The 25,474-nt window shown below is 28.2% G+C and overlaps 1 long non-coding RNA gene across 1 annotated transcript; it reads right to left on the bottom strand.

Annotated features, from left to right (window-relative positions):
• Positions 1–1,690: 1,690 nt before the first annotated feature.
• On the bottom strand, positions 1,691–24,799 carry LOC142322397 (uncharacterized). The gene is made up of 3 exons (XR_012755837.1): positions 24,687–24,799; positions 10,929–11,044; positions 1,691–4,072 (listed from the first exon to the last, which is right to left on the bottom strand). It is a non-coding gene; the product is annotated as an uncharacterized LOC142322397 (long non-coding RNA).
• Positions 24,800–25,474: the final 675 nt, after the last annotated feature.

Raw genomic sequence — 25,474 nt, 5'->3', positions numbered from 1 at the left:
AATACTTCATCTACTTTTTATTAATATAAGTTGTAATAAATTATTTCAGGAATTATACAAATTAATGACTTTTATAAAGAATTCAGATATTCCTTGTTATTTTTTTATTGAATAATTAAGTCATTTAATTTCTGCTTTGAGTTGAACCAGTACCAATAAAGCAATTTGTAACTAAAAAACATACATTTATTTGTTGATTTACATTGCTTTTTCAGTCTTTCTTTTGATTTTAATGCATGAAAAGTACCCAAACTACCAGACACTAATCAAGTTGCTTTCTGTGAGAGTAATGTTGTTTATTATACAACATTGTTTAGTGAACAGTTTCACTTATTAACCTGAATACATTTGTATATTTTGGTGGACTTGGCATATCAAAATGCAACTGTAGTGAGAAAAGCAAATGGAGACCATTTCACTCATCACTTTCCTACTAAGTCTGGATTTCTTATTGTTATTTGGATTTGTTATTCTTGAGAATGACGTTGTCATTTTTGACTGGCTTTTAACTCATATTAGACACCTATAACTGTTTTAAGTTATGGCATTTAACAAACTGTATAACAACAAAGTTCATACTAACTTGAAGTGAATGATAAATATGACGTGATAAATATTTTGACGTAAAGTTCATGTTGTGAATTAGTCATGTTCTGTATCCACTCTGAAATGATAGTGCAGGAATAGATTCTTCCTGATTTACCTCTCTAAACTCTTAGTTGCAAAGATTATTGAATGAGAATGATAAATTAAGATTACTTACAGTACAACAGTACTACATATAGAAAAAAATAACAAATGTTAATTATTCTGTAAAGCAAATTTATTTATTTCTTAACCCATAAATGCTACACTTAATATATTAATTATTTGTATTGTATTGCTTCGGGACTTTACAAAATATAAGAATACTTACTTTTGTTCCATTAAATATTACATTACATAAACAGATTTTCTATTAAATAAACTTTATTGTAATTACAAATAACTAATTCATATATGTATATATATATAAATATGTACCCAAAGCACATACATATATTTAAGAGGTAATGAAGTTGACATATCAAAACGTATAGAACCTTGCTGGCCCCTCTTTTTATATATATTCAAAAATTTGTTTTATTGAAATTTTGCCAATCAGAGTAAATTTCAGTTCTATTATTTCAGACAAATAGGGTTAAGCTGTATAAAAAATTAAATACTTGAAACTAATACAAATTAAAATAAGTTGATGTAACATTACATAATAGTACTACAAGTATTTACTTGTATTACTGTAGAATCATTCAACTCATAGAGTATTGCATTCTTATCATTGTGTATCATTAAAAAAATTAATGAATTTATAAGTGATTAATTTAAATTACTTGTAAATTAGATTACATGAACAATAATATAACAGTTTATGTGCCAATTTCATTGAATTTTTTTTTAATAATGTTTTGTTTTTTTTTTTTTTTTGTATCCTAAGCACACTCATAAATATGTTTGTAATCATTTTAATTGAAATCATGACATTCTGAAGACTCTAAACAATGTCAATTTTAAAGTAGTTATGAATTTACCTTAACTTTTAAATCTATATTAAAGTAAAGTTATCAGTAAGTTTTTTAATAATAATAATATCACTATAATAGTAGTTTTATTATGATAAATTACTGTTATATGTGTACCTAATTATAAAGAAGTATTAAACTATTTTTTATTACTGAACAAGTAATATTAGATAAGTTACTACCTAATTATTGTAATGAGTAATTAGGATTTAAGTGTAATAGTGAATTAGTACTGTGGTTTATAAAATGTATATACACACATAAAATATAGATATAAACAAGCTTCTGTGATTGTTGTATGTTTAAAATATTTTCATATGACTTCAGTGTAAGAACTATTTAGCTTCTCTAACTTTACCATACTTTATATTATAAACATAGTCTTGTTTTAATAACGTAGTGTTTTAAAAATTCTCATCATTCTTTTATTGTAACTGTAATAGAATTCATCCATGAAGTTTTGTGAAATAGTTTATGCTTTTAAAATAGTTTTATGGTTTTTATGCTGTTATTAAGATCTTTCCACTGTGTGATTTCTTCAGTTATAAACAAATTTAAGAAATTTTGTTTATAATAAAAACTATTACTATCCCCATATGAATTGGAACAGTGTTAATACTTGATAGTTTTCCACAAAAAGATGTTCTTTATTTTACTGCTATTTACTATTCATCCCAGCCTTTCTTACTGGTATGATCCATATAAAGCAGAACTAGGTATCATTGATTGTAATTTTGCTCTCTAGTCATGATATTAACAGAATAAAGGTGTTGCTAGTAGGACTGATATCACAGTTTCAAAAAATTGTTATGTTGACATGCACAAATATAAAGCGGCTACGTGAATGAGAATCCATTGTATCTCTCATTTTCTCTAATTAGCTTGATATGGGATGCTTGTTATTCTTTGAATAATTATCATTTTCGCTAGTGATGTGTGCCTTTTGTTGCTTAAAATTAAGTTTTAGCATCAAACTTACCTAATCTGGAGAAAGGTGTACGAAAAAAGAGCATCACTTTGAAATATTTTATAAATATTTTTATAAAAATTTGCTTAAACCTGATAAAATTACTGTGACTAAAACAGGTCCTTGCAAGCAGAGAAGACCCACCAGGACACTTATGTTACTCACACTTACCAGCTTGTAATTGTTTTTAAAATTTATATTGTCATTTTTTTTATCAAAATATATGTGAATAAAGTAGTCCTAAGTGAGAATAATTCAGTAAACTAGGATTTTAGAAGCAAGAAATATAACGAAAAATTTTCATCTAACAGCTATTTATTAAGATGTTGTGGTCGTAAATCACATAGTGGAAGTAAGGCAAAGTAAGCTAAATATTATTTCAATGAAAAATGATTATGTACCAGAACAGTAAGAGCATGTAACTTACCTGCTTTTTACATATACAAGCAGGAAAATGCACTTTCACAGTTCTTGTCTCCATCTTCAGTACCTCTTAAATATTCATTATTACATATTAATAAGAATGTGTAATTGTCACATAGTTTACATAATATGAGTAAGTGATGACTCTTTCTAGTACACCAGTGATATGACAATCACTGATGTATGAGATATGCATAAATATGTGTTAAGATAAATTAATCACCAAAGCAGAAAGTTTGATTTATTTACTGAACAGTGATCTGAATTGTTTTACAGTAATTTTCATCATAAAAAACTTATCGTTTATATGAACTTATTAAATTTAAAAAAAAAACCTTGTTGTGCAACAGTTGTTGGTAATAAGACCTTTTATTGGATCCTGGGTAAGACAGGGCCTGCATCCCTTACAACCTGTTGGCTCCGCAACAGATGGATTATCATAGGGAGCAGTATCCTGGAAACTGAAGACCATAAAATGCTAACAATCAAAATCACATTCAGTGATGTGGTTCCTGTAGAACAATGAAGTTAAGGATGCTATGTGCAGTCCATACACAGTGTTGAATATTTTTAGTGGAAATGACTGTAGCAGTCAATGCCATTTAAAAAATAAAAAACTCCTGTTCAGGAAAATGTTCTAATGATGATGGTGAGGAAAAAAGTTTTCTATTATAGTATTTTACCAATGCTACAAAATAGCATTAAGTAAATCATCATAATTACTTAAGTTGGCAGCAGTGTTATAAAAACTAGTACAGTGTATTTTATATTGCATTTTCCTTTTGAAACAGCTCTTATTGTTAAAAACTGTTGTACAGACTATTTTATTAAATTTGATGTGCGCATGTGACCATATGAATATGATAAATTCATTATGATGAAGACATGTAACCAGTTTTTTCTCTTTTTTGTAGTTTTAATTGATCCTTTAATATTTCAGTAGAGGAATAGTATTAATTAAAAATAATTCTATTATAATTATTCTTTGTTGACAAAATTAAATAACTGTAATCTTGCCTCAGAACAATGAATAGATGTAATTAATGCCTGTAATTAACTTGAAGAAGAGGAGCCCAACAACAATTAACTCCTCTCTTTATTCCACTTTATTTTGTTGAATGCCCTGTAACAGATACCAATAGTTGATAATGAAATGAATTTTTATAGCATCTGAAAAAATGCCATGCCTGACCAGAACTCAACCCAGAACATCTGGGTTAACTACATATTTTTTTAATTGAAATCTGACAAACATATAGTAATTAACCTAAAAAAAAACTTGAAGAAACAAGAGCTCTGAAAGAGATTTTTTCCTTTTATAAAGGAGGACTGTTATGAATACTTCATGTATTATCTTAGTATATTTATCAGAATAATTAGACAGTGATATAAATTTAATTTTTCAGATGTTTGAAAATGACATTTATTCAACTTTGAACTTATATTAAAAGCAGAGATCTGTTTTTTATTAATTTTTCAGTTAGCTTTATACATAGCTTGCCTCAAATTGTTTGCACTGTCCATATAAGCTAACGCATAATATATTTACATAAATGATGTAAATTTAAAATTACTATGTTAAAACATATATATATATATATAATATATTTTCTCTAATATTGTAATTCTGTGTTCATTATACAACATTATCGGTGTGCCTTTCTTCATGTGGGTTTCTACTATTATGTAGTTATCAGTAGTTATGCTTTTTCTTATGTAGTATGTAATCTACTGAATTCTTCATATAGTTTATATGCACTGTAACAGATCATTAATTTTTTTTAAATGAATTATACTATTTAAGCTTTATATATCCGTGCCATTTACTACATTTTTTTAACAAAATATTTATTTCTTAAAATCTGTTTTGTTTTTTAATGCTTCATTTTTATTTTAATTGAATTTCAGTTGCAATATATAAATGTGAATCTTTCCTTCATAACAAAAATAAAGATAATGAATATATTCATTACAAAAATTGAAAAAATAATAAATAAATGTTTTCTTCTAATAACTGATCTAAGAGTGTAAGTGAGTGTTGTAAAAGAGGTAACTATATATATATATATATATATACATTATATAAATTATTGTTAACATCTTTAACTTAATATCTTCAATTTTTGTAAGTAAAAATATTTGCACTTCATTGGTTTTCATTTTATTTTTTCTTCACCTTATTAAAAAGTATTCTCCCATTGTAATTTTCTAAAGATAATTGGTATGGTGTAACCAAATGTGGACTTTTTTCCTTTTTGACTAAACCTATCACCAACATAATAAATCTTATATGAATGTAACTCCCTGGAATTATGTTTAAAAATAATTATTGAAATGAACAGATGAAGTCACCCAAATTACAAATATATTCACCAGAAAAAATTTCAACTGAATTTTAACAATTCTTAGTTTACTACAAATTACCTAATTGAATGAATTTTTGATTAAAAAGTTAAATCTCTTTCCCCCCTAGAATTTTCCCATCTGATATATCTACTGTACAATATAGTAACATTTATATAGCTACCTGTAGTTTAGATAGGTTGGCTAACAGAAATATTTATAAAATTCTAGGTAATGATGAACTTTACACATATAGCTTCTTTATCATAAAAATACATTTTTCAACTGAGATATGATATTAGCTAATAGGCAAGACATTAGGCCTACACTGTACACATAATATAAATTACATCAAGTACATTTAAACTAAATACTGTTTAATACAAATCTGAGCTCCAGTCATGTTATTTTAAATTAATGATATAATACTATGCATAACAGTATTTACAATTTAATTTTCAAAACAGCCATGTAGTGTTACTCATACAGTGATCTGGTTGGAATCATGTGAGCAATCGTGTTTTAACTAATATGTTCATAAACCTGAAGCCAAAGTAACCATTTGTCAGTTGGCTATTGCAGAAACAATAAAATCTGATTTTAAACTGAACTTTGAGCAATTATTTTATAAAATCATGTGATCAAAATTGAGAGCAGTATTTATGTTAAATTTCATATGAAAAATCTGTAAACTGTTACTGAAATGTTGAAGTTTCTGAACGTAAAATACTGTGTGGATTCTTTTAAAAAAATCAAGGTATTTGAGTGGTGTAATATTAACAGAGGATGATGATATTATGCACAGCCGCACACAAATGTTTGATTAATGATAAATGAAAAAACATATTTTGCTGATATGATTCCAAGATTCTGTTTAGAGGCCTCTAAAATTGTGGCCTTGAAAGTAGATCATTCATCACAATAATATTCCAAATTATGGTACATTCAATATAATACTAGCTTCAACATTTCATTTAAGGTTCTGTTTTCTGCAAAAAAATCAATATCTGAATTGGTAAATTGAATTGGTAACCAGTGAATAAATACAACAGGGAAACTATTTCAAATTCAACAGTATCCACTAATGTACAATTTAAAAGTTATGTTTTTACATGTATATTTTGCAAATTAGACTGATTGTCACCTTATGTAGAGCACATTTATTATTCAAATTAGTCGGCTGATAGAAAACAATTTAACTCAGCATGAATTAAAAACATAAAAATATTCCATCATGCTCATTCAGACAAATGTTTTTCTTTAAAAAAAATAAACATTACTAAAACTCATTTTTTTATAATTTCAGTTATTCCTTATAACTATGTTGAATCACTTCAGTGTGCAATTTAGTTTTGGTAACTCTCCATTATCATATCCTAAACTGTAAACTTCTCATTACTGTATTCATTAATTAATTCTGATATGCCAGGTACAAAATTTTATATGTATCATCTAAGTTCTTTCAAATATTTCTGTGATTATTAGTAAATGTTTTGCTTTTAAGTTTAACTTAGGCTACTTTACATTTTATATTGGATTCATAAACATCAATGTCATTTAGGATGCTAACATTAAAAATCAAAACTCCTTTAAAAAGATCTTTTTTTATAAAAACAATTTACAGTAATTCTTAATGAGTATAAAATGTTTTTATACATAATGTATAACAACTATCTGGCATTCAGAAAGAATCCGTTAAAAATAAAAACTAATTGGCATTTTGAAAAATTGTCACTAATGGGTGCATATATGGTTGAGTAAATGACAGTATGTGAGTAATTCACAAGTAAACCATTTGTCTTCTGTAAATAAAAAATAGAGAATTTCTCTGTACAAATAAAACCATGAGAAATGAGAAGAAAATAAAATATGAACAAGAAATATAATAAACTCTGTGAAAAAACGATTAAAAACACTTTATTATAAAATTTGGTTTAATTTTCATTGCTAAAATTTGTATTTGAAAAATACAGTCTGACTGCAGCATAATATTTGTATTTTTAAAATCTGTAAAAAGTTTACACATATATTATGTGACCAACATAATTTCTCATCCATTGTTTAGAGATTATGCTGTTTGGGGGTAATTTACAAAAAAATCTTAGTTTATAGACTGAGGATTTTAAAACTGTGTTTTTGTAAATGTTATGTTGTTGGGAAGTGTATATTAATAAAGGTAAAGAAGTTTTTAGAATCTTACTTTTGGTCATAACTGAAAATTTTATACCATGATCATAAATTCCTTTAGTATGGAGGAATGATCATGCAGTAGCCTTTAAAGCATTTTACGCAACAGAAATAGATTAATTTCTCGCATTATTTATTATTATTTTCATTGTTTATTATTCATAACAGTATCTGTTCCCAGTCTTTCATATAGCTGTGATGCACGTAAAGCTACAATAATAAATACGTAAATGCTACAATAGGTACCAATCAAATTTGCTTTTCTTGAGATATTGATGTTGAATATACAGCTATTTTTTTTTTTTTTTTTTTTTGTAAACAGTGTGATTGTGAAGGTATCCCTTTTCAGCCTCAAGATCATCAATAGGCTTGAAATACAAATGTAGCACCTGTAAATTCAGTTTAATAATGACAGCAACAGCAGCAAACCGCATTCTGCCTTAATTCTTTAGTCTGACACCAGATGCTTGTTATTCATGAGAATGATTTAGGAAGTGGCTAGTATTTGGTGTTAATTTCTCTAAAATCTATTTGATAACAGCACATACCTAATAAACTAATAAAATATCAACAACCTCAGAAGTAGTGTTGTTTGCTTTCCTATAATTCAGTAATTTAAATGATAAATTGTATGAAATTTTATCACAAAAATGACAGCCTACAAAAAAGCGCTACTCTAATCCCATGAAGCATGAAACAATCAAAATGATCAAGGGTATAAAAATTTCAGTTTGATCAAGTTCAAAAGAATGAGAATGAAAAATACATCTCATTGAATCCTGTTATCCTCTACACTTTTCAACATACCATTTAAAAATATATTTGTATATTTGTCTGTCAAAAGTATACTGTAATGACAGCAGATATTCAAAAATAGTCTTTGACAGAATACCAATACTGCCAAAATCTGTATTTGAGTCTGCTGTCAAATATAATTCACACAATAAAATTGGATTGTATCTTCACTGATTCTTCATTTAATCTTTGAGGAGCACAAAAACTCAAATGCTGAAACAAAACTTACTATTAATAGTGAATTTATCAGTTTATCACTTCTTTGTAAGACTCACTTTACAGCTTACTATAAGAATTTTTTTAGTTTACCTTTTGTCCCAGTCATTGTAACTTACTTACAGTTCCTCCCTGGTTTTAGCTGTTCATTAAACCTGTTGCATTCCCTTGACTTTATTTTTTAATTCCTTAAAATTTCATTATATACAGTCCTTACTTAAGCTTTAACCTGACTTAAGCCTTAATTACTTAACCATATAACTTGCTTAAAATATTTTCTACTGTATTTGATCCCCTTCACAGAAAGTGGAATTTTTAACACAAATCATCAGCTTCTATGCATACTTTGATTTAAAAAAAAACAACAAAATAGAAAATAATAAAATGCATTAATATTTTTTTTTTTTTTTTTTAATAAATATGTGTTCTTTTTTCAGCATTCCTCCATGAGATTTTTCCTGCTGGAAATTTCTAACCTCCTACACATATTCATTATCTGTATAATAAATTTTTGTCTAAAAAATTAAATACGAGGGTAAGACAATTATTATCCGCAATTTAGTTATATTTTTGTTTATGTTGGTAGTGCTGTCGTGTTGCGTAGATGACGCATGCGTAGTTTAATTGTTAGGTCTGTGCAGGTTTGATGCTGCTAGGTTAGTTCCATTACCGCTGCCCTTCCATTAAGCATCGCTGCTCCGCTTTCTGTTTGCACCAAAGAAGAGCAACGTTCAGTGATCCGTTTTTTGTGGTCGGAAGGTGTATCACGGCCGAAATTAATCGAAGACTTTCGGTACAATACGAGAACAGTGTATTGCCGCAACGGAGTGTCTACGAATGGATTGAAATATTCAAAAATGGTCGCACAAGTGTTACGCACAACGAAGGAGTCGGGCGACAGTTTACCGCTAGAAATGAGGAAAACATTTAGCGTGTACGTGACATGGTTTTCTTAGACAGACGAGTAATTATTGATGAAATGGCACATCGTCTCCAAATTAGTCACGGTTCTGCCCACGAAATCATCCACAACAGACTTGGGTTTCGTCTGTGTAAGATGGGTCCCAAAACAACTCACACAGTTAGATGAACAAACGCGCTTGGACATCTGCCAAAAACATTTGGATCGCTATGGTAACGAACGGGACATGTTCTTAGACAGAGTCATCACTCGAAACATGAAACCATCATTAGGAGCCGGAGAGTAAACGGCAGAGTATGGAATGGAAACGTGCAAATTCGCCCTGCAAAAAAAAGTTTAAGACCCAAACGTCCGCAGGAAAACTGATGCTTACGGTTTTTTGGGACTCACAAGGTCCAGTACTGGAACATTATGAGGAAAGGGACACGACATTAAACAGTGGGCATTACAGTGAGATGCTTACTGCCAAGCTGAAGCCTGCAATTCGAAGCAAATGCCGAGAACTGCTGTCGAAAGGTGTTGTGTTGTTGCACGACAATGCCCGTCCACATACTGCTGCCCACACTGCTGAAACTCATCCACTCCAGAAGTACTGCCTCATCCTCCGTATAGTCCTGATCTTGCTCCTTCTGACTACCACTTGTTTGGTCTACTCAAAGAGTCATTAAGGGGCCGTCGATTTACCTCATACGAAACAGTGAAAGAAGCGGTGCATTCCTGGCTCGCAGCTCAACCGAAAACCTTCTTTTATGAGGGTATCAAGAAGCTTGTACGATGGACCAAGTGCATTGAAATGCAAGGGGACTATGTACATGTGTTGGAAAATGATGTACATGTAAGTTTCCTATTTGTATTGTAATAAAATTTATAACTACATTGCAGATAATAATTGACTTACTCTCGTATACTGTAAATTATAAACTGATCACTTATCTTTATCAGTCCCTTATTTGTATAATACCAAATTATTTGTACTAAATTATTATTTGTAATTGTATTAAATTTGTAAAATTTAAAAACATTACTAAGGTATTATAATACTGTTTGTTTTTAATTAAATTTTTTTTTGTTTTAGAAAGAAACATATATGACATTAATTACTAAATTCTATTTCTTATATAATGCATCAAAATAAAATAAAATAGAATGTATGTATTAAAATAAAATAAATAAAATTTGTTTTCAACGATAAGAAGAATAAAATTGGATAAATTTTGTTGTTACATAAATATTATTAACAGATGTTCATTTCTCTAACAGAGTTTCCAAATATTACACATACAAATGTTTTTTTCCTTTGGAATGAATTTTTAAGTTAACTTTACTGAAGGTAATTCCTCTCCGATACTGTTATTACACCAGAAACTTAACACACACAAGTTAGGGTTATGGGAGGGGATTTCCACGTACAATTTTTTTCCTGATGTGTAAAAAATACTTACTGACTGATTGCTTACTGACTTACTTACTTATTTACATCATATAATACAGTTACACTAGCACAATAGGAGCTCACCTGTCAAATTAATGTAGATACCAAGGTGTGTTTTAGCAAGAAGGAGTGGACGTACCGTCATAATAATATTAATTTGATTTCTTTAGAATCAGCAAAAATCAGTTGAACCAAAAATACTTAAAAAAGAAAAATAATCATAAAATTAAAAAATTAAAACTAACTAAAAAGTCATAAATTTTACAATGAAATGTTGAGCTATATAATAAATACACAATTTTTAAATAATCCCCCAAAAAATTTCAGCAATTTTTATAGATAGATGGAAATTCTATAATTTATGAGGTTTATTTGTTAGATATTCACTATTGGTAGACGGTAAAAATTAATTTAAAAGTTCTTTAAATTAAGTGGCAATTAAAAAAATTTTAATCGATTAGGAAAAGTCAGAAATAGAGATTTCTCTTATTTATCATAAATTAATATGTTAACAGAGTTACAGGTAACTTAAATGAAGGTTATATACATTGTTGGTACTTAACTTATTTGCTTGTGACTAATATGGAAATTGTTAGACTTACAAATTATTTAATGTAGGTTATAAAGGGTTATTCACAAATCATATCTAGATGTAACTAATAAATGTAAATTATAATTGCTAGGTGAGAAGTTTAAATCATGCACATGATTCGCTACTTATTTTAGAAGTTATAAGATTGTTGTTTCAAACAATGCCGCTTTCAGCATGTCTTGTAAAATATAAACAGAATTCTCTAATGTTTGATCGCAAACGTTATTTTTTGTAACCTAAGAATTAATGATTTAGATTAGTCATTCATTTTGTGGGACACTGAAAAAAATACAAAAGAAGTATTAAAAACAGATTTTAATGTAAATTTTCTCTGATAGAATAGAAAGAAACATTATTTCTGACATGATCTGTATAATATATATTATTGTATTCAGATCTGAATAAAATGTTTGTTTATTTAACATCAAAACTCTCAGAAAAAGCAACTCTCACTGGTGCTTCCTAAAGCTCAGGTCCTCCTTAATCATTGTCATACTCATAAGAAGTAAAAGCTTTTTGTAAAGCAACAAATTAAGGTTATTTTTCTGATGAGAATTATTGCAATATATACAAAGAGCTTTGGTCGTATGGGGAAAATATTGATCATATGATAAGGGGTCTCAAGTATGATTCAATAATGACATAATAAGTAAAATGGTCTAATGATTCAAAAAAATTTGGAGAATTGCATGTTTCTTATGTTACAAATAAATGAACAAACCATTGCTTTGGTTGGATGACAGCGATAAATAAAGTTTCTGAAGAACAAGGTACATTATTAGAATTGAGCGCTTAATGTCTTCTTATTGTTGCAGCAGTTCTGTGATGTAACAGTACTCTGGTTTAATCAGGTTTTTGTTTCTTTATTGTCATTACCATCAAGTCCACTCAATTACATGCAAATTTTACTGATTGTAAGATAGCTGAGGTGATAAATAATGCAAGACCATTGCCAGGGATCAGATCAGAGATCGGTTGCAATATTATAAACTGCAATGTACAATAATCACAGCCTTGGTGCATACCAAAGTCTGTTATCTATCTACATTAATAACATGTTTGACAATGAGCAAAAGATTAAGTTTATCTGATGTGTTATTTAAAAACTCAGCACAGTAATACTATTTCTATGAAAGAAGCTTTAAATTTAATTAGCCAAAAAAAAACTTTTAAATTTCTAAACAATTTATTAAAAATAAAAACAAAAACAATTCGTTCCTTTCTTATTAATAAAAGAATTATGCAAAGTAATAACAAACAATGCAGGTTGTTTTGTTTGAGAAAATTAAAGATTTTTTTATGGTTTTCGGAATAAATGACAAATTTTTTAAGTAATACTTGTATATATAAGGTTAAAGGTATGGAAATGTCAAACATCTTTGTCTTCTTAATAGACGGTTTGCAGTAATATTATACATGTAAGAATTAAATGTCAAAATAATTCAATAATGTTTTTTATATATTTTATCCAAAATATATTTGTAATAAGATTTTTTTTAATTTATCATATTGCAAATTTTATTGTATTATTTAAAATAATAAAACAATTTTTTAAGTGTAAAATTTCTTATATTAGGCTGAATTTGACATCTTATGCAGTCTTAAACATGACTTGTGATGATGTCCTCTAATATGATTATCGTCATTTTGTTCTTGCAACATATGACAATCATAAAATAAAAGGTAAGAATATTCATTAATGTAATGTGCATAATATAGACATCACACGCATGTACACTTGTTAATTTTTGTGAATTTGTTTTACTTGCATTTTCTTTTTGGATAAATTAAATGGCTGGTTTTATGTAATTCATTTCTTTTTTTTCTACCGTAATCTTTTATTTTTGATATATTTGTTTCATGTAACTGTCTTTAACCTCCCTATTTACCATCTATGCATCCTTTCATTTAGATTAACTGACCCTAAACACCTTAATTTTAAAAGCTTGTTTTGTTTATTTTGCACGTTACAGTACTATACAGCATTATACCCCATAAAAGTACTGTAAAACATTCTTTCAAATTCTACCATCTGGATGGATGCTTTCAATTTTTTTCCGTAAATGCTCTTCTTCCACTTACTTACTGGCTTTTAATAGCTTCTTTATTTATTATCTCAGTTATCTATTTTTTTATGTTTTCTAATCTACAGATTTACTTTCTGCACCCCCTGTTACAAAACAAATTATACCTGAATATCCTAATCTACAATTCATCGACCTAGTTCATCTCTTCTTTCATATTATTCTTAAAACCTCTTCATTTTGAATTTGATTAGCCCACCCAGTTTTTACTACCTTTTTGTAACATCATTTTAAAAAGGGTCTCCAAACTTTTCCTTTCAGTTTTTCAGCGATTTACTCTTGTTTATTTTTAAATTAAATTTTGCTCCTGTCAATGAATTATACCAGTCAGTATTTCCTTCTATTTTAGTTTTAACTTTAAAAATAGGTCGGTTAGTGTAGTAGTTAGATCATTCTAGATAGTCCTTCCTTCCCGTAGTGTGGCTTCTAGATAGCCGGTCTAGAACTCCAGACTAGCTATCTAGAATTCCTGGCAAGGATCTCACAATTTTTATCTTATTATTTCATTTGTCACATCTTTCTCACTAAAATACATTCAATAATATGTCTGCAGGTGTTAAAGAAAATTCACTAGTAAATCTTTTTTTCTGTGAGTATTTCTTGTTTCTTAAACTTCTTTCAAATTTTTTATAATAGCCTTTCCTATTTATAAAATAACTTCTTGCCTCTCATTATTTGCACATTGGAGTTTGCCTCATTGGTCTTCTACTCTTATTTTGTCAGGCTAAATTACCTGATTCTTATTATTAGATTATTGATAACTTTTCTCTATGTTTAGTCTGTAGTTCATAAAATTGTTTAAATTTTATTTTACCGTATAACATATGTATGTATAATAGGTTATTTACGTATAAAGCATTCTTTCACACTGTTATAGTTGGATTTATTCCTCTTGTATCTGTTGTTCAGTGTTTGCAACATGGTAAAGCTTATCAGTTGATGTATATTCTTTGGCAAGTTTGATATTTGTAAAGTTTGGCTGATTTTTAATTTGGAATTTTATTGTAATATATTACAAGTATTTAATTAAAAGAATAAGATTATATTAAACAGTTTTTTCTATTTATTATTTTTTTTATTTTGCGAATAACTTTTAAGAACTAAGCAACTAGTTAAATTTAGTTTAAAAAAGATTTATTTTTTAGGTAACTTAAGCTAGCTTTTTTCTTAATTTTATTTTTTTCACTAGAACTAGGTGCTAAATACAATGAGGATAAAAAAAACTAGTGTTGTGAATGGAGTTTAATTTAAGACTAATAGCCCTAAAAACTTACTAGTATAATATTGTAATGGCTTACCAGTAAAATACTTGCATATGTAAATTAATAACATTTTTGCTAACTGAAGTAAAAAAGTAATGATATGCACTATTGATTAAACTTAAGTGGCAGTAACTGATATAGTATTTTTGTAACATTTCATTCGGAATAAAGTAATAAAAAATACTGGTATATTTCAGTTGACATTTTTTTTTTACTCATAAGAGTAATCTGTTGGCCTCTTTAGTTTTTGTCATGGCAATTTCATTTTCTGTTTCTGCCTTAAAAAGATACATTTATTTGCTAGAATATATGTATCATCTACTTAAAAAATGAAATATCATTTTAAAATGTTTTTTTAAGAGTTTATTTATTACAGTATTACACATTTCAGGAATTAATTGCATTTTGTTACATTATTGAGTTATAGAATTACAGTTTTATGCGATCTAATATTTAATGTCATTAATTTGTTTATTAATTTAACTTCAATCAGCATAATTATTGTAGATGAATCTAAAATTAATTCCTGAATTTTTTTTCTAGTAATACTAGAACACGTGCTCCATCACGATAAATATTTCACCAGTATTCCCTCCATAAAAGTAGTAGAAAAGACCAAAAATTATTAATTGCGTGCATTTATTCTTGAATGAAGATACAGTGGCATGAATGGATCAAGTAGTTTGTAAGTATAAATTTAGGATAATCTCTGGAAAAATATTGAAATTTTAATTGCCTGAACTGCAAATATTCACTCCCCTCTTTAGTTTTCTAGTGTCCTTATGGGAGCAGGGCATTGGTTATAGCCCATTTTATTATCATTGATCTAGAATCTCACTTTCTGAAAGGGACAGTTGAAAGAAAATAAGCAGTACTTCTTCTTCATGTGTATACATATATATATGTACATATGTACATATATGTGTACATATATATATGTACACACATAAAAGTTTTATTATGTTGGTAGTGTATGTTCTACATTTTTACTTTTTCAGCACTATAGACATTTGTTTCCATTGTCCCTTCTTTGGTTGCATCATTATTTTTAACAAAATAAAATATTTAATAAATATTCTATTTAAAGCATTTTATAGTATGTGAAGAAATATATTTATTCAGAATGATTTTTTTTTTTATTGGATTGATTGCTATGAACATTAGCCTTTAATAAATTCCAGTGGCATGCTTTGAAACTGCAACTAATTCTTTTTTTTTTATTTCTGTAAACTACAGATAATTTATTATACTGGCTTAAGGCACTGATACTTTTCAAAATTTATTTTACTTCAGGTTCTAGTTTCCAGAATGCTATTCTCTAAAATATTCTAACTTTGTAAATAATATTAACTTCGGTTTTTATTACACTAGGTTTACTAAGAAAATGATAAACGAAGTGGTTTCCCATTGTTTTTTGTTTTTTACTGTCAAATGTACTGTTTACTGGCCTTAGAAATCTGTGTGCCAATTAGCCTTAACAAGAGATACTTGTTTACGATGGACTATATAATGAAAATTTTAATTCAGATAAAGCAACTGTGATTGGTACCTTTTGTATTTCAAATACTTTACAAATGTCACAGCCATATGAAAGATTAAAACAGATTGTGGGAAGGAATAAATTAATTACCAATTTTTACCATGAAACAGTACATTTCTGTTCAATAGTTAAAAGCGATCTATTAATTAATTTTGTCATTATTTTATATTATTACTAGCAGACCCGGCAATGCTTCGCTATTGCTAGCTTTGAGTGTATATATATTAAATGAACACAATTGAAAATTTGGTAAAACATTAAAAAAATGAACATTATGGAACATCACAAAATTTAACTTTTCACTTTATCTCATTTTCCCTATTTTCCTTTTTCTCTATTTCCCCTTTTCTTTCCTCACTTTTCCCCTATATCCCTTTTCTGATTTTTCCCTTTTTCCAGCATGTAAATCGGTCCAGCAGTTTTTAGTTTATAGCGGACATACATACGAACATTACCTTTTATATATATAGAAGAAGAAAGTCTGTTTGTATATTTGTTTGTTTCGCAAATATTTTGACAGCGGCGTCACCTAGCGGGTCCAAACTAATTCAGAAAGCTTCGTGGGCGTGCGCACAACAACTCACCAAAGTTTCATCGCAATCTGATGAACGGTTTAGGAAGGCATAAGAGACACACAGACAGACAAACATTCATTTTTATTTATATATAGATTTAAGAATAACAAGGAATGTTCAATACTGTTTATGATCTCTGTATTTGAGATTGGTTTTGAATAGTCAGTAGAAGTGGCTAAATGTTGTTACGGTTAAATATGTTATGGCTATTCTGATTCTTGCACACATGCATTAGATACACACAAAATTCATACAGCTATGTACACATAAACTTAGCAGAAGTGCACATTCCTTTTTATGAATAAATATGCAACGCATTAAATCATATATATTTAAATAATTCAGAACTTTTAATGTATTATTGTAGTTTTATTTTAATATTGAATAAAAAATGTGTCTACAATAGAATTATTATTATTAATATATGATCTGTAGAAGTATTATGTTTACTTTTAATTATTTATTGCTTAAAATTATTTATTTATTATATCATATTTCATCTATATTGTAATTCAATAATATAAAAAACTCTATATATGTATATATTAGTTGTTATTATTTCATATATGTAAGTGTTTGGTAACATGATATTGTAATGCATAATTTTTCCATTGTTATATTTATTATGAGTCTGTAAATTATTCATCAATTTATTTATTTATTTGTTTATTATTATCTTGATGTATATAGATCTATTAATGTTATCGTCTCTTTGTTTTTTGTGGAATTGTTACGAACAAGTATAAATTTTAGCATACACAATTTAAATAAATTTAGGGTTACTTTTAGCTTAAAAGCTAAAAATAACTTCATTCACTTCATTTGTATTTGAATTGTAGAAGTTTTACAATCCACAAGGCATTTTTTTTGCCTTACATATTTCATCTAGTCGGTATAAAGTTGTTATTAAGATAATAATTATGATTGTTTTATTGTTACTTTTTAATTTAGATTTCTAGATTTTTTTAAATGTTGATTCTTCTTTAATACCATTTGTCTATTAGTTTCATTGGGTTCTTCCATTTTCATCGGGGTATAAATAAAAATTCTAATTATGCAACCCATTTAATAAAAGGACAATGGAATGGTTCTGAAATGCGTCAGCATGTAATGAGTAATGAAGCTAAGAAAGGTAAACAGTACTCAACATAGAAACAGTACAAAGTCATTGAGATCATCTACTATGTGCTACAACCTGAGTAAAGAAACCCTGACTTTTCAAGGTATGAGATACCTTTCTTTCTTTTTCCTGTTTAGCCTTCGGTAATTACTTTTCAGATAATACTTCAGAGGATGATATGTATGAGTGTAAACGAAGTGTAGTCTTGTACCTTCTCAGTTCAACCATTCCCGAGATGTGTGGTTAATTGAAACCCGGCCACCATAGAACACCAGTATCCACGATCTAGTATTCAAATCCGTGTAATAAAAATAACTGATTTTACTAGGACTTGAACACTGGAATTCTTGACTACCAGATCAGCTGATTTGGGAAGACGCGTTTACCACTAGACCAACCCGGTGGGTTGAGATAACACTGCCTGGAGAGAGAGCTTCTAAACCGCTCCTTTCTTTCCTTAGGTATATTACTTTGTACTAAAATTTTTTATAGTTGATCGTTCCTGTTGTGTCCATTCCTTGCAACTTATTTAGTAAATATTTTCTCTAAATTTGATATTATTTGAGTTTTAACCAGATTCCGTTTTGATCAGTGTAAAAGTTGTGAGGTTCTTAAAAATTATTGCATCCTAAGTATTTTTGTAGTTTGATGACAATGACTGTGCCTACGCAAAATCAGTGGTTGAAAAAAAAGGCACTGAGGTTTTATATACATAGAAATTTCTGTCTAAACAACCAAATAAATGTGGGTTATAATATGGTATTAAAATCAAATGGAAAGATCTTTTTGAATTAGTATAACTGTAGTACTGCGAAACTGCTTCCAAGTTTTTGTTTTTTTAATATGTGATATATGGTAATATATCACATATGGTAAGGCAGAGGATCTGGTAAAATTAAGTATTTCAAACGCGTACGAATTTTAGATCCAAATTTACCGAAACAGGCTAGGCTTTCTTTCACTAAGAAAATATGCATGTAATCGGGGTTGCATAAGTTCAAGGGAAGGTTTTTCATTTAGTAAAGTGGGGCATCTTGCGACTTGATAAAGTTGCTAAAATGTGTTATCCTGATGTGTCATCAAGAGCAAACCTGTATGCAAAATTTCAGAGCGAATGGATAAGCGGAAGTGCTTCCAAATTCGACTGAAAAATTCTGTACCATGAATCTCACATATATAGTTCAAGAGCGAGTTAATGTAAGAGTGGTAAAAATACACCGGCAACATTTAGTTCACTTCGTCTTTATTAAATACCTAATCTTTTGTACGAAGACAAGTTTTTAAATCAACCCTTGTATAACACTGCTTGAAAGCATATCGAATTTTCACAAAGTTTAATTACGTAATCAGTTTAACCTTTATTTTTTGTCCATTATTCATAACACGTATAAAGAATGTTATAATCATGATACGAAAGAAAGCAGGAGCAGATAAATGTGAAGAATACAGAACAATTAGCTTAACCAGTCATGCACCAAAATCTTAACTACAATTCTGTAGAGAAGAATGAGAGGAAAGTGGAAGCAGTATTAGGAGGAGACCAATTTGGTTTCAGGAAAAGTATAGGGAAGCAGCCTTCAGATTAATAGTAGAAGGAAGGTTAAAGAAAAACAAAACAACATACTTGGCATTTATAGCCCTATTCTATAATGCAGACTGGAATAAAATGTTCAGCATTTTAAAAAAATTAGAGTTCAAGTATAGAGATAGAAGAATATTTCCTAACATTCACAGGAACCAAACAGCAACAGTAATAATTGAAGAACATAAGAAAGAAGCCGTAATAAGAAAAGGAGTACGACAAGGATGTTCCCTATCCCTGTTACTTTTTAACCTTTACATAGAACTAGCAGTTAATAATGTTAAAGAACAGTTTAGATCAGGAGTAACAATACAAGGTGAAAAGATAAAGATGCTACGATTTGCTGATGATATAGTAATTCTAGATGAAAGAAAATAAATTTAGAAGAAACAATGAACGGCACGGATGAAGTCCTACGCAAGAACTACCGCATGAAAATAAACAAGAACACAACGAAAGTAATGAAATGTACTAGAAATAATGTAGATGGACCATTAAATATAAAAATAAGAAGAGAAAAGATTACGGAAGTAAAAGAATTTTGTTATTTGGGAAGTAGAATTACTAAAGATGGATGAAGCAGTAGGAATATAAAATTCCGAGTAGCAAAGGCGAAACGAGCCTTCAGTCAGAAATAAAATTTGTTTACATCATAAATTAATTTAAATGTCAGGAAAACATTTTTGAAAGTATATGTTTGGAGCATAGCTTTATACGGAAGTGAAACTTAGATGATCGGTGTATCTGAGAAGAAAAAATTAGAAGCTTTTGAAGTGTGGTGCTATATGAGAATTTTAAAAATCAGATAGGTGGATAAAGTGATAAATGAGGAGGTATTGCGGCAAATTGATGAAGAAAGAAGCATTTGGAAAAATATAGTTAAGAAACAGACTTATAGGTCTTATATTAAGGCATCCTGGAATAGTTGCTTTAATATTGGAGGGACAGGTAGAAGGGAAAATTTGCAGGCAGGAAGGCAGGCAACGTTTGGAGTATGTAAAACAAATTTTTAGGGGTGTAGGATGTAGGAGGTATACTGAAATGAAACGACTAGCACTAGATAGGGAATCTTGGAGAGCATCAAACCAGTCAAATGACTGAAGACAAAAAAAATTCATATACATCTAATTCTTTCGTTTTCTAACAACTAAATACACCCAAATTTTCTGCCTACCCAAGTACCCAAGCAGACATATTAAACGTAACGTCTTTATTTATTTTTCTTTACAAAATAAATAAAGAATAATCAAAATTTTTTTTTTTTGTGAGCGATAATGATGTTGCTTATACAAACATAAAAATAAATAAATAGAATACAAACAAAATTAATAATTTACTTTTTTAATGAAGTCTTTTTATGGCATCATCTAATCTTCATGAACATAAAAATAAAATTATAAGTTATACGATGTGTTATAGCCGTTCCTATTTCTTTAGCAGTACGATAAAAAATAATTTATGAACAAATAAAAAACTACCTAACGAAATTTGTGGATCTCGACTTTCTTAAAATAATATACCTAATAATGTTACAATAACACTAATAAAATATTTACTAAATTCAGGTTATAATATAAACAAATAAAATAAATAACCAATTGGGTAGAGTAAAGAAAAATGCATTTTTCTCATAAAGAAGAAAAATATTGATAAAATTAAGAACCTCCTTATTTTCTTCTTTTTTTGTAATTTGTTAATACTGGAGAACTAAATTTATCTAAAATTGAACTTTAAAGTAAAATAAACAAATATATTACATTAAAATAAATTAATAATAATTCTTACAGTTACTGATAACAAAAACATTCAATTTTTTTTTTAATTGTTTAAAAAATTAATTATTGTATGTATAAAAAATTGAACTGATTAATAAAAATAAACTGGATTCACATGCTGCATATTATAAAAAAAAAAGTTTGTATGAATAGAACATCAAGAAAATAGTTATAAAAGATTTTATAAATACAATGATTATTCGATTTTCCTTTGCATTGATTACTGCAGGCGATCTCTTAATTCTGTGAGTGTTCCAGTTGTGAACTACTAAATGCAAGGAAGTGCAGTTTACTACCTCCCTAGCATTTATTGTGATGAAGTGACTTATGGTAGTTAAAAGTATAATTTATATATAGATGGCCAGAAAGATTCAGGAATCTGTGTATGTTGATTATCTCTAAAGTTATTTCTTTAACATTCTGTTTGCAGAATACTTAATTTTCTGAAGATTTGTTGTACTTAATTGTTTGGGTCCTTGATTAGCATTATTTTTAACAAAACTAATACTTGGTCAATTTAATGATGTTGTGTTAACAGGATAGAGACAAATCATCTTTTTTATATTTAAAAACTGTAGAATGAAGAAGTATAAAAATATTTTTCTTGCCTTTTATACATGCATAAGCACCCACGTTCATGAGTATATTAGCTGTTCATGAGTATATTAGCTATTATCACTTGTAATGAGAATAAAAAAACATTAAAATGAATGAGTTGGTAAAATTCATTATTGTTAAATTAAAACCATGAAAAATTTTAAACTAGGTCAAATAATACAGTCATTTAACCCATTATGTTTGTGTCTTCCAGTATATGATTTTCGTTGTTGACAAATTTTCCATTTCGTATTGCAATAGAAGTATTCTTACTAACTTCTTATGATAATTAATTGATAATAACTATTGTTATTAATATTAATTAAACATTTTAATTTTCCTTTCCCAATCCATAATTTACAGGTATTTAAAAATAGACTAAAAGTAATTCTTCTTTTTTTTTAATTAAATGAAGTATCCTTTCATTGAGTATATTTCTATCTTATTGTAAGGTCATTACGTTAAAAGCTGGGTTGACTGATCCATTTCTACATTTAACCAGTATACAAAACATCAGCACCACTATGCCTGTAATTTAGATCTTGGTCTACTGATGAACTTGTCATCGCAAATCAGCTGATATCAAAGTCAAGAGTTCTAAGGTTCAAATTCTAGTAAAGGCAGTTACTTTTATATGGATTTGAATATTAGATCATGGATACCGGTGTTTTTTGATGGTTAGGTTTCAATTAACCACACATCTCAGGAATGGTTGACCTGAGTCTGTACAAGACTACACTTCATTTATTGTACATATCATCCTCATTCATCCTCTTCATTCGTAATACGTTACGGAGATTTTGGAGGCTAAACAGAAAAGAGAAATTTGCCCCATAATTCTTGGCATAGTACAATCTTCTGTTCTGAGCAAACTTTATACAAAACTGTTGGTATTGTTGCGGTGATGTATTTAAATGGAAATAAAGAACTTTAATTTTATCTAAATTTTGTAGTTAACTTTAATGCATTTTAGCTCAGCAGTCTAATTAATAAGTTTCAATAATAATTAAAATTGTATACAAATATTTAGTATTCATGGGTGATTAAATTATTTGTTGTCATATGTTGGAATATACTTTTCCCAAGAATTAATCCAAGATGTGAAAGAGAATATAATAATTATCGTAATAACAAATTTTCAGTTCATGCTGTTGTATTTTGTATTTCAAATGGGTTAGGAAGTCTAGCTTTATGCAATAAGCCCTTTAGCCATTAAGATTATTGTTTACCTATCAGACAGGAAACTGAGTTCTCTCCTAGAACACATCTAGGTTGCACTGGCTAGGGTCTAGATCCAGCAAGACCAGACTGTTATTCATTAGAATCAAAAGTTTAGAAGAAGGGATCAGGAGTAAGAAAATAGGATGAAAGAAAGGATGATGACCCATTCTCAGAGAAATTACAGTAAAAGACAAACAACCACACCCTTTGTTCCAGGCAGTAGATTCCCATTACATTTACAATCCCTCTGGAGATTTGACCATTTTTTTACAGATGGAAGCAGCAGAATTATGTTTCCATCCACCAACTTAAATATATGCTATAAAAAAATTTATTTTTTCACTGTAAATCTAAGTTCCATTCAAGGATGTTATAGGATTTCTAAAGGAATTACCTTGCCTATCCTCAGAATTGTGCTGCCTCTGAAAATACCAACCGCTTATAGTTCAATTAGATCCCCACCAGCAATAAATTTTATAGTAAATCAAATATGTCAAACTCACAGCCTTTGTACTTTATCAGTGCAACCCCATTTCACTAAAATATTTTGGAAGAATCTCTCCTATTATTATGTTTGATAATGTTAAGAATTGTAAGTTTGAAAATTTTCAATTTTGAAATTGGATAATACACAATTGAAATTTAAGTCTGCTGTTTCATTAAACTAGCACATGATTTGGGTCTGACATGCCTGCATGCTTATAATAATCCTGTACATTTCCTCATACCTAGGAACATTTACAGAAAGAAGAATTTTAGATATACATCAAAGACAAAAGTATAAAAACCGTTTACCACCAAGAGTACAGAATTCGATAATGCTTCTTACCTTATACTTTTTTTTTCTAATAGCGCTTTTGAGGTTTTCCCTCATGATCAGTTACATTATCGTATGTCTGGCTAGCCAGATAATAAAAAAATTTTTAATTATTTTTTTTTTAATTTATGACTACATATTTTTATATGTTGTAATTTTAATGGTTTGAATTTAATGTGTGAAGAAAACGTTTAACTGATGATGAGGGAAAACCTCAAAAGCACTATTAAAAAAAATAATAATAAGTGTAAGGTAAAAAGCATTATCAAATTCTGTACTCTTGGTGGTAAACAGTTTTTATACTTTTGTCTTTGTGATATTAGTACAGAGGAGAATATGGACAATTAGAATAACAAAAGAATTGTTTTTGTTAAGTTTTAATATATATATATATATTTACATACACACATAAATACTTATAAACTGTAATTGCCAACATAATATGCAGATCTAAATGTATAAAGAGAAGTTAAGATTGGACTGATGTTTTTTTAAGAATTTTATTCTTGAATTCGAACCAATTCTGAATTGTAATTTCCAACTGAATCAATGATAAATTATTGCACTATGCCTTTCTAAATTTAAAATTCAATAACTGCTATTGTAGGCAAGCCTTTATTATGTAAATGAATTATTTAATATTATATCACAAATTATATTGAATGAAAATAACATACCTGTTTTATATTATCACTTTATAATATTTCTTCCTGTGACTTTCATTAAATTAATTAACAAATTATTAGATTCTAATGTATGTAGCAGTACTTGTCTTATCTCATTTAATATATGTATTACATCCAATTAACCTTGATATTAGGTTTTTAGATAAACAGTACACTTAAATTGTTATCTGCGGTTAATTTTTATGATCAGTAATGTATTATTACACTGCTCTTTTTTATTATGCAACTTTTTTTTTATTTATCCACTTCTAATTTAATGATTACTTGCTTTGAAAAATTGTCATTTAGTATTTCTATTGATCACGTTTTATATTATTTTTATTTTCTTGTGAATTACTAGTCTTCATTGAACATATTTCAAGAATAAACACGTTTAATAACTCGCATTTTGTAAGTACAAAGTAACATTTATTAGAGTAAATTTTTAATACAGATATTTTTAAATAAAAATTTAACTTTTATTTTCTATTTTTTTGAACTCGTTGATATGTTGTTGCAAAATGTTAATGTAAGGAAGATTTTATCTGGCACTAATACTTATATCAATGTGAATTTCTCACAAAAAAAGTCCACCTGTATTTTGTTATGAAATTTTTTTCTATAATAATATTTTATTGCCATCTGATAAGTGTGTATGTATGTAGTACTGTTTTGTAACAAGCTGCAAGCCCAGTTAATAATTTGATAGTTTGTTTATCTTTTCAATTGCTAAGCATTCCTAGAAGTGTTTTAATCCTTCACCTACTACTTTTATACATCTTAGACCAAATAAAAGTAAC

The sequence above is a fragment of the Lycorma delicatula genome, chromosome 3, assembly GCF_047948215.1.
Source record: "Lycorma delicatula isolate Av1 chromosome 3, ASM4794821v1, whole genome shotgun sequence".
Lineage (NCBI taxonomy): Eukaryota > Metazoa > Arthropoda > Insecta > Hemiptera > Fulgoridae > Lycorma > Lycorma delicatula.
The sequence above is the reverse complement of the archived record's forward strand: the minus strand, read 5'-3'. Positions and strand labels throughout refer to the sequence as shown.